This window comes from Engystomops pustulosus, chromosome 1 (genome assembly GCF_040894005.1).
Source record: "Engystomops pustulosus chromosome 1, aEngPut4.maternal, whole genome shotgun sequence".
NCBI classification, from domain to species: domain Eukaryota; kingdom Metazoa; phylum Chordata; class Amphibia; order Anura; family Leptodactylidae; genus Engystomops; species Engystomops pustulosus.
The window spans coordinates 117,954,670-117,969,071 of record NC_092411.1 but is presented as its reverse complement, the minus strand read 5'-3'; the positions used below and the strand labels follow the sequence as shown (position 1 = coordinate 117,969,071).

Sequence of the window (14,402 nt, the reverse complement as noted above, 5' to 3'; positions counted from 1 at the left end):
AAAATGTCTATATCTGCAGGATCGAGCATAACTGCAGCTTCACCAAGTCAGCAAGGTGAAAAGTCCTTCAGCTTCGTAAATGTAAATTAAGGTTAATATTATCTGAACAAGATACAGTACATGTCCGGAAAGAGACAATAAACCTGGGTTTAAGAGTGATATTTCACAATCTTTCACTCTTTTATTTCCTGGTTAAAATAAAAGACTACGGAGCACATGTATTTTTGTTTTTGCTTAGCTTATTCGTGCACTTTTGATACTTTATTTGCGCAACACAACCTCCCCTAAAAGTTTCCCATTGTCTAGATTTCTGCAGTGCACCATGAGTTATCACCCAATTCCAGGTGTGAAAGTTGGAATCAATCAATACCTGCTCTTGTTAGGCATCATTTAAATCTGTTTTAAATTTTTTGGGACTTTTTTGTGTCTCTTGTTAAAAAAGTTTAAAATTCACTAAAGATATTAGGGGGAATTTGTTAAAAGGAAACCTACCACCACGGATCTACCTATTTAGGGCTAATCCTTTACTCCACTCTATCTTTTATAAACTTTTATCAGGGTAATATGCAAATTTTCTAAAGAGGCTACTGGTGGAGTAGTCAGAGCTGAGGGTACACAGTGCAGCTACTCCACGCCCAAGTAGCCTCCTTAGAAAATTTGCATATTATAAAAGATAGAGTGGAGTAAAGGATTAGCCCTAAAAAGGGCTATCCTTACAAACGTTAGATGCAACTACCACCTAATCTACCTATGGTGGTAGGTTTCCTTTAAGTCTGGTGTTTAAATGGCAGTTTTTTAATTTCCCTTGCCAGCACCTGTATGTACTTTTGCAATCTTATAGAATTGCTTTTAGTTTTCAAAGGTAAAATGGCCTATGGATTCATTAGCCTACATGGAAAAAAGTCAAGTGTTTTTCCATTAGCAAAATTCTCAGGCTTCCAGCACATCTAGATCCTTTGGGTAAAGGTGCTTACTTTACCATGACAGCAAGTTAATAAGAACATTCACAAGAGAACAAGAACCATTTCTTTAGGCACAGTTTAACAGGAACTAAAAAAAAATACAAATAAATATGAATGCCCTGGTAATAAAATTGATTTAGGTCAAACCAAATAAAAGAATGAGGACAATAAATTGGAAATAAACAAATGGCAAGTAAATCCTATAAGTCTGTCAGCACTTAAAGTGTACCTATTGTTATTTATTACATTACTGATGGGTATAAGCGTGGACATAAAACTTCAAACTGAGATCTTTATCAGCTTCCAGAAAATGTGAAGTTTCTCTGCAAACCGAGCGTCTGTGTAGAGTATTGTGAATAGAGGGCAGGTAGGAGGGGGATGCAGCTGCAGTCTGAAGGGACTGTGTTTTATTTAAAGTGTAGCTAAACTTTTAACAAAATTGCATAAATGAGCATCTGAGAGATAAAAGAGACCGAGGAAGTGTCCAATGACTTAACTCTTTACAGTCTGATCTTCTTGGATCACCAAGCAAAATATTCTCTAGTTATGGAAAGTTGATATTTAGCACATGTCCTTATCTATCTATTGTGTATAGATTTTAAGCTTTCAAAAGCACTGCACACTAATGAAGAAGAAAGTAACAGAAAACAGAGAAGCTATTTTCTTAATGAAGTATATTACAAAGCTTAAAGAGGTTGTTAACTCCGAGATTGCCTGCTCAATCCTGTCAGGGGCAGTTTAAAAAAAATGAGGTCACTCTTCGGGGGGTTTTACTGTGCTACTATCATAGGGGCTCAGCAGATGCAACATAGCACCTGAGATCTGTACCAGCAAAATCTGCCCAACAAAAGCCGAGTTGCGCTCCTTCCCTTCCGAACCCCGCAGTGCACCACTGCTGCAGTTACAGACCATGTGTCAGATATTACTGCGCTGTAGAGAAACTGGGTAACAAACCATGGGGAAAATTTCCTATTTTACCCCTTCTAAAACTACAATTTTGGTGGAGGACAAAAGAAAAAAGTACTTTGGAAAAAAATTCACTCATGTGAGCCAATGCTAATCAGTGGTGCCAAAATGATCATTATACCGCTTGATAAACCTTGATCAACCTATTTTCCAATATATTAATATTTGAGGAACTTTTCAAATCCTTAGTTGCACTTTAAAACAAAGTTGTCAATATCTGCCCTCCAACAGCTCAATGGGCCACTTTTTCTTCTGTGCCCTATTGCAGACCCGGTTTACAGTGGGGCATTGTCATACTCAGGAGAAACAGAACTACATAGTCTGAGATATTTAGAATAATAATTATTCTTTATTTATATAGAGCCTACAGATTACGCACGTGCTGCACAAAGCATGCCAAATTGATCCCTGTCCTGTTGGGTCTCACAATCTAATCAACTTACCAGTATGTTTTGGAATGTGGGAAGAAACTTAAAACCCCTTATGAATAGGAATCACACATTTTGAAAAAAATTCTCCAAGTTTTAAATTTTTTACAACAATATTTTAACCACAATTTACCACTTATGTGAAGTACAACTTGTGACGAAATAAAACTATCTGAAATTAACCTTGGGTCCAACTTGATTGCCCAATAATTGCATTTCTTGGAGGAAAAGGAGATCAAACTTTGCTTCTGTAATATGTGCAAAGTGTGTCTGGCTAGAAATAATATTTAATTTCCTCATAAAATTTTCAATTCTGCTCCATTTGTTCTGCTAATAGATTTATAAAATTGTAAATTGAAAGTAAGAAAGGGCAGAGTTAGACTGCGTTATGCAGTCCTTTGCTGTGCTAGATTTGTCATAGTAAAAGACTGTCCAGTCATACGTTGTACCTCCTATGATTTGGCTTAGTTTACTGTCGAAAACGGCATTTAAGAAAGCCTTTTAGTGAAAATTATGACGAAATTCTCTGGGAACCAGATTGATAAATCTCCCCACTTTTCCTGTGTTAGTCCTCCTCTAAATGTGCTTACAGATAATTCATGGTAACACCCACTTGACTAACTATAATAATAATCTTTATTTCTATAGCGCCATCATATACCATAGCGCTTTACAAATCATAGGGGCAAATAAAATATGACACAACAATAGGAATGAGGGCCCTGCTCACAAGAGCTTACAGTCTATGAGGATGAGGGGGTGGCACAAGAGCTTACAGTCTATGAGGATGAGGGGGTGAAACAAGAGCTTACAGTCTATGAGGATGAGTGGGCGACACAAGAGCTTACAGTCTATGAGGATGAGGGGGTGACACAACAGCTTACAGTCTATGAGGATGAGGGGGTGACACAAGTGCTTACAGTCCATGAGGATGAGGGGGTGACACAAGAACTTACAGTCTGTGAGGATGAGGGTGGGCTCAAGAGCTTACAGTCTATGAGGATGAGGGTGGGCTCAAGAGCTTACAGTCAAAATAAAAATCTTGGACGAATAAGAAAGCAATGGCTAAAATATATTGTATATATATTGAACCAAAAACATTCCAATATAGTCATGAAGACACTGAATGTAATCTTCTGAACAGAATTCATGAAATGTAGATTCAGAAGACTCAAATTACAGTATAGTGTAAGGCACATAAAGAACTGTATTACTTTAGATGAACAATCATATGATGATAATGACCACCATTTAGAATAATGTTGTCCTCAAATGAAGTGATTGATAGACAGAACTAGCAATTCATTGAAAAAATACCTAAGCATTACAAGGATCGACACATCGGTCTAGCTATGTATGTGGTAGATAGATATTAAGGTATCTGTTACCCTAAATGTGCCATCAAAAAATCCTCATCGTATATTTGGAACACATCTAGAACAAGTAAAAGTGCCAAAAGAAACACCAAAGCTGGCTAATAATACTAAATAGAATGCCAGCTTCCTGTAAGTAGATAATGATTCCTATCTACTACACGTAAATTTAGACTTGTCAATCACTGAGCAGAAATGAATAATCATATGCGGAGCGGGATCCAAGGGCCCATTTTACATAACGGCATTGCAGCATATAATACAGGGTGGATAGACATCATGCCTTTAGGTAATTCTTAACAGCTACATTGATTTCTCAGGAGGCTGAAACTGATTCAACTGGTAGTTGTTTCCAAGGAAGGCTAGCATCAATATGGATAACATGTCAACCAGACCTGTCACTATGGCATATAGCACTTGTGTTGAATTTGACATTCATTACAATATAATGTCCAATCTGCCTGCATGTAGGACAATGACAGTGCACAAATATAAGGCATTGAATGCAGGAACAATTCAGCACAATTTTGATAATTTACTGTACTTTAGTCCCAGGCTACAATAAACAGCTATGACTGTTTGTAATTAGGTGTCTGTAATTAGGATTTATTGTTAATCCTGGTTCTTATGACAACGCAACATTTTTAAATCCAAGTCACAGAGACCAAAAAAAAATTCACCTTAAGAACAAACCTATAGAACCTATCTTGTATGTAACCTGGGGACTGCCTGTACTATTAAGTTTGGATAGATATTTAGGCATTTACCTAATTTTAAGGGGCTTCCAGGCACTTTAAATATTACTGACCTCTCCATAGATTAGGGCTACCTAAAAGCTGCATGCATTGATACCTGCATACTGGTACACTACAGTCATAACCAAAAGCAGGCAGTTTGAACTTCAGGTGAAGTTCTCATTCACTTCTATGAAAGCTTTTCCTGCAGTTTTGATGTGCGTAAAATACACTATAGACAGAAATGTCCGCTTCCGAATGTAGTGTACCAGCTGTCATCTCCCCGCTTATCAACTGATAATGATCTTCCTATGGATAGGCCACTATAAGTTAAAGGAAATCTACCATCTAAATTCATAACTTATAAAGCCTTGTCACCGACAATCCACTTTTTATGGTGTACCTTTTCCTATGATGCTTTGCAAAAATATTAATATGTGTTTTTGCCTGTGCAGCCGAAAACTGGAGAGGCTTTGGTGCTGCCCCCAGAGTAGAGATGACCCAAATTTTAATTACGGGTCCAATGTTCGGGTACGGACATGTTGCCTGATTGGTGGCCATATAGATAATCTGGCAAATTGATGACCCTACATACTAGCTAACTTAAAAGCAATCCCGCACATCTCTACCCCAAAGCACTGTCAGCTTATTAACCTATCTTTTTTAGATAAAGGAGACTCTAAAAAATTATTGCAAGGCCAGATCTTGCGTCAAGGTGCAAAGTACATTCAATCTTTATAACGCTGCTTTATAATGGAAGATTAAAGTACAGAAAAACCGTTTAATCCAATTAATATTATAGGATTTTTAGAAAAATGTTTACTTGTTTTCAGAACAATTTCATAAAAAGTAAATTGACATTGTCTGACTGTATAATGTTAAAATGTATAAACATAAATGAAAGCATAGGGACATTTTGTTTCATAGAACCATTTCATACGGAAAAAAGAATGCAATACCCAGCAGAACATCCCAAATTATGGCACGACGGGTCTAAAAAAGCTTGAAAATAGTTCAACCGTCTCGAAACAATGGACCTTTTTCTGTAAACTGGCAAAACGGAGAGAAGAAAGGCCTCTGAAAAAATGCTAAGCTGCTTCTTAAACGAGCAGATCATCCTCCTATTGTTCAAAGTAAAATCAATGCTTTGGTTTCAGCTTCAGCCGTTATCAGACACATTTAATGATGAAACATATCCGATCTTTAAATAATGTCAGACAGGGGAAGAGAAGAAAAGTATTTTAGTAATCCCCGAGAACGATTAAAAGCTTTACAGATGCTGTGTAATACACACTGAACGTTCACACAATAAAGAACTGGCAAGATCAAAAGTAATTTAAAAGGTGGACAGATGGAACAGATTTCTAACTGGAAAAAAAATTTGCTGACATCATGTATACCGTAACCCATCTATAACACAGCTAGGTTATAGGAATATATTTCTTCCGTTCAACCATGGCCCCATGCTGATGAGCACCCATCAGTCCTTTCATGCTCACAGGGAACATTTTATCAAATGTTTGTCAAAATCATGTAAGTAGTGCAAGCAATGTTATAATACGATTAGTACATTATAATAAGATTAGAATCCTCCAAGAAGCTGATAGTAAGAGGACCCTTTCCTTCAAACAACAATGGCGTGATATGAAAAGAAGACAGATCTCTAATCCACCTCTTTTTGTGATTGAGTTTCTTCAGATGGATACAAATAGAGACTGTAGAGTTAAAATGTCGATAATGTTCTGAGTGAAGGAAAATGTATTGTAGTATTGGATTTAACGATGGATAAGGAAATCAAGAGACAATCAGGTAATATTATTTCTTCTTCATACTAAATTGCTGCGTGAAAGCAACACCATGCCGTTGTCAATGTTAAAAATACATCTCAGATTCCGATATAAACCTTTCATTCAATGGACAACGGATTGTGAATTGGAACCCACTTCTTCGTAAGATTGATTACAAAGCATAACATAAAATGACATAGCTAAATATATGTACACTCATACTCACTCAAACACGTTTCCCTTTTCACCACCCTTAATGAATTATATACATCATATATCATTGACCATACACTGGGTTTAAAATGGCATTCCAAAAACAAAAAGAATTTCATCTGGAGGGTCTTAATTTTGTTCTTGGAAATAATTTATTTTCGTTCCACCACAACATATACGAGGGCGGTTCAATAAGTACCTGTGTTAGAAATGAAGACACCATTTTTTCAAAAAAATTGTATTTTATTTTTCAACATACCGTATATACTCAAGTATAAGCCGACTGAGTATAAGCCGAGACCCCTAATTTTACCAAAAATTTGGAAAACCTATTGACTCGCGTATAAGCCTAAGTTGGGAAATGAATTGGTCACAGCCCCCCCCCCCAGTGTATAACTAGCCAGCCCCTGTAGTATATAGCCAGCCCCCAGTAGTATACAGACAGCCCCCAGTAGTATACAGCCAGCCTGCCCCATGGAGTATACAGCCAGCCTGCCCCATGTACTATACAGCCAGCCCCATGTAGTATACAGCCAGCCCCATGTAGTATACAGCCAGCCCCATGTAGTATACAGCCAGACGATGCCCGTCGCAGCTCCCCGAAGTTCCTGTCCCAGCGGCTCCGCTTCTTTCTTCTCTTTGTTACAGCCAGCAGAGACACGTCCATGTGATCTGCTGGCCGGTGCACACTATAACGTCCTCAGCATGGACTCGACTACCAGCTAATTACAGCGCAGAGAAGAAAGAAGAGGAGCTGCGACAAGCATCAGGAACCGCAACGAGGATTCGGAGCCGAAAAGAGCATCGGGGACACCGGAGGATGAGTGTGTAAGTATATTTGTTTATTTTTTTTGTTGACTCGTGTATAAGCCGGGGTGGGGTTTTTCAGCACATTTTTTTGTGCTGAAAAACTCGGCTTATACAGGAGTATATACAGTAGTCCCCTTTTAGAAAGATACACTTCTCCCAACGTTCCTGCCATTTTTTTAACCCCTCCAAAAAATAAGATTTGTCAAACTCTCCAAAATACGCCTCTGTCTCGGCGATGACTTCCTCTTTTGAGCTAAAATTTTTTTCCCGTGAGCCATTTCTTCATGTTAGGGAACAAGAAAAAGTTGCAGGGAGCCAGATTGGGTGAATACAGGGGTGCAGCAGCAATTCATAACGCAATTCATGCTGTTTGGTGGCGACAACTCCAGATGAATGTGCTGGTGCATTGTCGTGTTGAAAGAGCACCTTCTTTTTCGCCAGAGGCGCCCGTGTCTCCTTCAATTTTTTGTCGAAGCGGTCCAATAACTCACTGTAGTATTGTCCAGCGATCGCTCTTCCTTTTTCTAAAAAAAAATCCATGAGGATGACGCAGTTCGCATCCCAAAATATAGTTGCCATAACCTTTCCAGCCTATGGGACCGTCTTCGCCTTCTTTGGAGCAGATTCAACGGGGGAAACCCATTGTTTTGATTATTTCTTAGTTTCTGGTGTGTAATGAAGAATCCAAGTTTCATCAACGGTGACAACTGGACGCAAAAACTCCTTCAGATCTCGCTTAAATTGCTCCAAACACTGCTCGAAGTTAACAGCCGCATCCGCTTGTTGTCCATCGCGAGCAATCGCAGCACCCATCAGGCCGACAATTTTGTTATTGCCAGCTTATCATGTAAAATATTAATTGCCGTTAAGGTGGACACACCTACGGCCTCTGCTACTTTGCACACTTTCATTCGTCGATCAGCGAGTATCATGTTGTGGACTTTTTGAATGATTTCCTCAGTAACCACGTCTGCCGGGCGTCCTGGTCGCTCCTCATCAAAAACGGATGTTCGCCCACATTTAAATTCGTTGAACCAATATCCAACTGTGGTCATAGATGGAGAAGTGTCCCTATAAACAGCACCCAACGTTGCTTTTATCCCATCCAAAAACAAAAAGCGAATTACCGAACGATACTGCTCTTTTTCCATCTTAGCGAAAATCACAAAACACGTCTTTACTCAAATGGCTGCCAAATCCAAACTAACCTATCAATCAGTCTGCAATTTTGTTTTGCCGTCGTTTAATAGATGGCAGCACACGATGATAACACCAACTTCCCTCAGGCATGCCCTCTGTCCTCAAACATGGGTACTTATTGAACCTCCCTCGTATATCAGGAGGGTGGCACTGTAAAGGGCACTGATGTGGTCTCTATTTTTGCCAATCAATACTTGGGTATCCATTCCCAATGCGTTACAATGGGAGGATATTATTTCAGATTGAAGATTCCCTCCTTTTTGTTGATTTTCTCAATGCTAACTTTTGAGGTTTTAAAGGGGTTTTCCCATTTCAGCAAATCAATGTTATTGTTTGTATAATGAAAAGTTATACAATTTTCCAATAAACTGTCTGTATCAATTACTCACAGTTTTCTAGATCTCTGCTTGCTTACATTCTACTCAAAGCTTCATTGTTTGTTTATTTCCAGTGGATAGAAATCTGGCCATGGTCACACAGGTTCACAGCTCGTTATATCACATAGAGTAATCACAGCTGTGTGATATAACGAGCTGTGCACCTGCGTGACAATGGTCAGATTTCTGTCCACTGGAAATAAACAATGAAGAAGCTTTCAATAGCCGGACAGCAAGCAGAGATCTAGAAAACTGTGAGAAATTGATACAGAATGTTTATTGGAAAATTCTATAACTTTTCATTACTCAAACAATAACATTTATTTGCTGAATTGGAACACCCCTTTAACTTTACATTTCATATGAACAACAAAACGATTGACTTTTTGGATATCACTATATTTTAACGGGGTCATGAAATTCACAATAAGACCTTTTAAAGGAAGACAATACAAATAGTTATTTAGCTTTCAAACACTAAAAAAGAATGGAAAGAAAATATCCCCTATAGCCAGCTTAAGAGGGTCCAATAGAACAGATTTTCTCAATCAATCTCCTCTAATCTCATCCGTCTAATCACAGTTAATCTGTCTCAAGAAATTTGTTTGCATCCAAAAAATAAATCTACGAATGATAACTCCCAATAGGATTATAGGTGTAACTTTTTTACTACCTATAATTCCCAACATAAAGATATATACTCCAAAAGAATTGGTATACATTATGAACCGATTCCATTCTATATAAAATTCTATGTGAAAAAACAGGTGTTACATTATCTAGGAGCAGTCAATTACACAATCAACTTGCACCTAGTATTCGGAGACAGCATACAAAAAGTATACCTCCCGACCATAGCGACGTCGGTAGTTTTAGGTGCTGAGACAGTAGATATCTTGGCTGTGACAGTAAGAAAGAGAAGGTACTTTAGTTCTTCCACTTCAGGGAAGAGAGTTTTCCTATTACATCAAAACTTAGGCTGGGTTCACACCTAGTTTTTTGTTCACACCTCGTCATACGTTGTCAGAACACGCCAGGAGGATTTCAACGTGTCCTCAAGATGTATGGCACAGATGTCTGGTACGTCGCCCTCGGACCTCCATACCCTATGAATGCATGGAGAGGAGTGTACATTGACAGCAACCAGCGATTGGCTGATGAAGATGAACAGGGAGTTCTCCTAGTGATGTCACTGTCGTTCCTCCGCTTGGCGGGGTTGTGAGGAGAGATGTAATACACTGCATCTGCTCCCCATAGCTGCCCATTGCCTTCTCTGAGCGTATACATTGCTCAGGCAGAGGCTACAGGATGAAAAGCCACAGCTTGCTACAGCTTTCCACCCTGCATTTATGAACGTACAGGATGTTTAGTGGCCAGAAGAAGGCAACAACTATGCCTCCATCTGCCACTACTTGTCAATGTATAGGCTAAACATATATGTCGGGTGCTCTCCCAACGTATACATTTAGCATATACAAAAAACATGATGTGAACCCAGCCTCAAATGTAAATTCAGTTATCTATGTAAATTGACTGTATTGGTTCAAAACAATATGTCAGGAAAATTATTCTAATGCTGCATAATAGATTGAACGCCCACAGAAATAATGTAAAAAACAAGTTTATTAAACAAGGGTTATCGAGACATATTACACTTCATGATAATGGAGACTGTAGCTGCATTCGCGTCACTCCAATCGACTATATCCCTGAGACCTGAAATGATTGATTTAAAAAGCTAAAGAAAAATTTTGATTTTTTGGATGTTTAAGCTAGCTTCACTTAATCATCAAGAGCTCAATGAGCTTTCAGAAACTATACTAGTGTAATTTGTAAGTCATTATATCTGTAAAGCACATGTCTAGATTTATATTCTTATATATAGCATTGTATATATATGTCATCTAATAAACTATTACTTACAAGTGGCAATATATTCTGTTATGTGTGATGGTAAATACATGGAATGAGTTTTTCAAAAGAGCCAAACCTGCCTCCGACTGTTTTTCTCCCTATATATTGCCCTCTGTTATTCCAGAATAGCTTTTTTTGTCTGGACCTGTCCTGCTTCCGTTGTCATTCTAAACCAGGGGTAGGGAACCTATGGCTCGGGAGCCAGATATGGCTCTTTTGTTGGCTGCATCTGGCTCTCAGACAGCCGTGGCTACCTATCTGGTAGCCGCCGGTCTTTATAGGAACCCAGGAAGTGGGCAGCGCCAGTCAGCAGGGCACTGGCCCTTTAAATCTGCATGTGTCGGCGCATGCTGGCCAGCTGGGACGCGAGCCAGAAAGTGGTGGGTTGAGTGAGCTCAGAAAGGAGAACCGCCATGGAGAGGGGCACAGGTGTGCCTGCGATCCGAGACCTAGATCGCAGGGGCATCCGTGACACTAGGACTACCTATCTACTGGGGGGCATGTGCATATGATACGGCTCTTACGGAATAACATTTTAAAATATGTGGCGTTCATGGCTCTCTCAGCCAAAAAGGTTCCTGACCCCTGTTCTAAACTATCCTGTTGTGATCAGATTCAATTCATTATTAGTTTTCACTATGGAAGTAGCACCATGAGATATGTACACATCTGTTATATATATTTATTGATTTGTTTTTAGTATATTTAGGTCCAAACGGGGAAGATGTATGTATAGATGATTTACAAGTGAGATTATACAAACATAATAGAATATTTTGATATCTTTTAGATCTTTTTAATTCCCTATAGAATATGTTTAATAATATTTCTATAAATTGTTGTAATTATAAAAACTGAAATTTTTATTTTTGGTATTTAGCTCCTCCTACTATGCCTTCATATCATCTGAGTTCCCGAGTAGGAGTTTATATATATTTAGCTACTTTATTTTATGTTATGCTTTGTAAATAACCTGATGAAGAAGTGGGTTCCACTTTGAAATGGGTTGTCCTTTGAATAAAAGCTTGATACTGGAATCTGAGATGTATCTTCACTATTGATAATGTTGCATACACCTTAAACCTTGTTCACACTTTTTGTATTTGAGGTAATACATTGTTAGGGCACATTCACATGGCCGTCTGCGGGGACGTACATGCGGCCGAAAATTTGCGGCCACATGTACGTCCCCATAGACTGCAATAGCGGCGCGGCGCAGATGCGGTGCCACACAAGCAGAAAACTTAAGTCCTGATGTGAACAAATACCTATTAGCACTAGCACAACTCATGAAAATAATGGGGTCCATCAGATTTTCTATATGGTGTCCAGTATTTTAAATGCAGGACCTTTGTATCCATGATTTGTAATGGAATTAGTGATAAAGACTCTTAATGGAACCACTACTATACATGTAAACACAGCCTCAAATAAGGAAAAATAGTAAATTACAGAAGAGAAGGAATGACCATGGTGTCCTTTCAATAATATTTCTTATATTGCCCACAATTTGAAATTTGAACCTTCCCTTAAAGGTGGCCATACATATTAGAGGGTGTGTGTTGAGGAGGGGGTAAGGGGGTCCCCACAATATGTTTCTTTCCTATATAGAGCCTGGTACAGATTTTCTATGAAAAGCATGTACAGGCAGTCCCCTACTTAAGGATACCTGACTCACAGACGACTTCTAGTTAAAGACAGACCCCTCAGCCCACTGTGACCTTTGGTGAAGCTCTCTGGATGCTCTCCTTTAGTCACTGGCTGCAATGATCAGCTGTAAGGTGTTTGTAGTGAAGCTCAATTGATAATCCTTGGTCCCAATACAGCAAAAAATTTTGAAACTCCAATTGTCACTGGGGCAAAAAAAAAATTTGTCTGGAGCTACAATTATAAAATATACAGTTCCAAATTACATACAAATTTAACTTAAGTACAAACCCAAGGAACCTATCTTGTACGTAACCCGGGGACTGCCTGTAATCTAATCTCTCAAATTTGATTAATGAATTTCGAGTGAGAGAGAAGATTTAGGAAGAACAGAACTGTGAGAGTTATAGTAAATTGAGATGTTTTTTTTTTCTAATAGGATGTACTGTATGTGATACACATATAGATCTTGTTTGCTGATTTGTACAAGGTTTCTTTTCATTTTCACAATGACAGTTCTCCAAGTTTACTTTAAATTCTGATCATCTTCTTAAGCGCCAGTACAGTTTACCCAGGATAATGAAATTCAAGTATGTCTGCACTAGAAATAAGCCTTACTAGCCAGATGCAATGTCCATGTGGAATAATTACTAACAATGCATCTTCATGCTTTAATACACAGGTAATTAGCTTAATCACACATCTTATTTAATTTCTTGAGAATATTGGTTGCAACAGAGAAGATTTTTTAAAGGATCAAGCAATAAAAAGGCTTTGTATAACATTTACAGCGTTGAGAGCACAATGTCACAATAACAACGGCAGACTATAAAATGCATTTATATGAGGCGTCATTTTAGCACAATTGTCCAGAGGGTTATGAACATTATGGAGGCTGGAAAAATACAGCAGTAATATTAATGACACTTGCAAATAAAAACCATCTGCATATTGCCTATCAGACCTTGAACACATCACTTAATCTCCCTTTGCCTCAGGGAGAAGGAGATAGATGTGGATATTGAAATCTGCATATTTTAACAGCAGCATGTTCCAAAAATATTGTGACATATTTGAAAAGGTATCACTTAAGGAATGTGTTGGGATTCGGAGGTTGAATTAGAAGATGATTCTGAACGAGGCTGTATCTACATGGCAAAGTGGCAATGAGGCAATGTTATGAGATAGCAAAGCGTGTAAATCCCTAGTATTGTGTTACATCTCCATGTAAACAGACAGGTACTATGGGGGGGGGGGCATTTATTAGTGCTTCTAAGGCAGTTTGTGGCACAGCAGCACTGCAATAATGTTTTGTTATGAATTCTAAAAAATGTTTTTATGCAAAACTATGTCAGGTGTCTCTTGGTGTATCCACCACTACAGGATGTAGGGGTTGGCCTTTAAGATTAAATCCCCCCTATATGTTTTGGGTGAAGGACCGCTACTATGAATGTTTTCTCCTAATCACTACTGGGTGTAAACATGCACACTCCTTTGTCAGTTAAGCAAATTGTTAAAGGGAACATGTCACCACATTCTTCACCAAAACAGCTAGTTTCAGGTTTCCATAGAGTTCTGTTAACTAACTGACACCCTTCTTTTAGCTAACAGTTGTTTCCCTCACATCCCAATAAAATCAGAGTTATAAACTTGTCTGGCATCCAGGGATATCTATAGCGAGTTGAGGAGGGTGTGAATTTTTCTGCAGCTCATCTCTATCATAACAGGTCCTCAATCTCCTAACATTAAGTAACTGTTTCCCATGCATATATCTGATCACATGAGATCACAGCAGCCTGCATGGACTTCTACTCCTCTCCATTGCCTCTAGACTACTGTGATTCCATGTGGTCAAGTGCATGCATGGGCTACAGTTTCCTTATGTTAGGATGCTAAAGGACCTGTGATGATGTCACCATGGTCACATGACATTACTGCTGCATGTTGAGAAAGCATGGGGATGAGCTGCTTGATTCAGCCTGAGGAGGCCA

The 14,402-nt window shown here is 38.7% G+C and overlaps 1 protein-coding gene across 2 annotated transcripts in view; it reads right to left on the bottom strand.

The window, feature by feature from the left end:
• The window catches only part of APBA1 (amyloid beta precursor protein binding family A member 1), a 92,285-nt gene that overhangs the window by 57,859 nt on the left and 20,024 nt on the right, over positions 1-14,402 (bottom strand). The window lies entirely within an intron of this gene.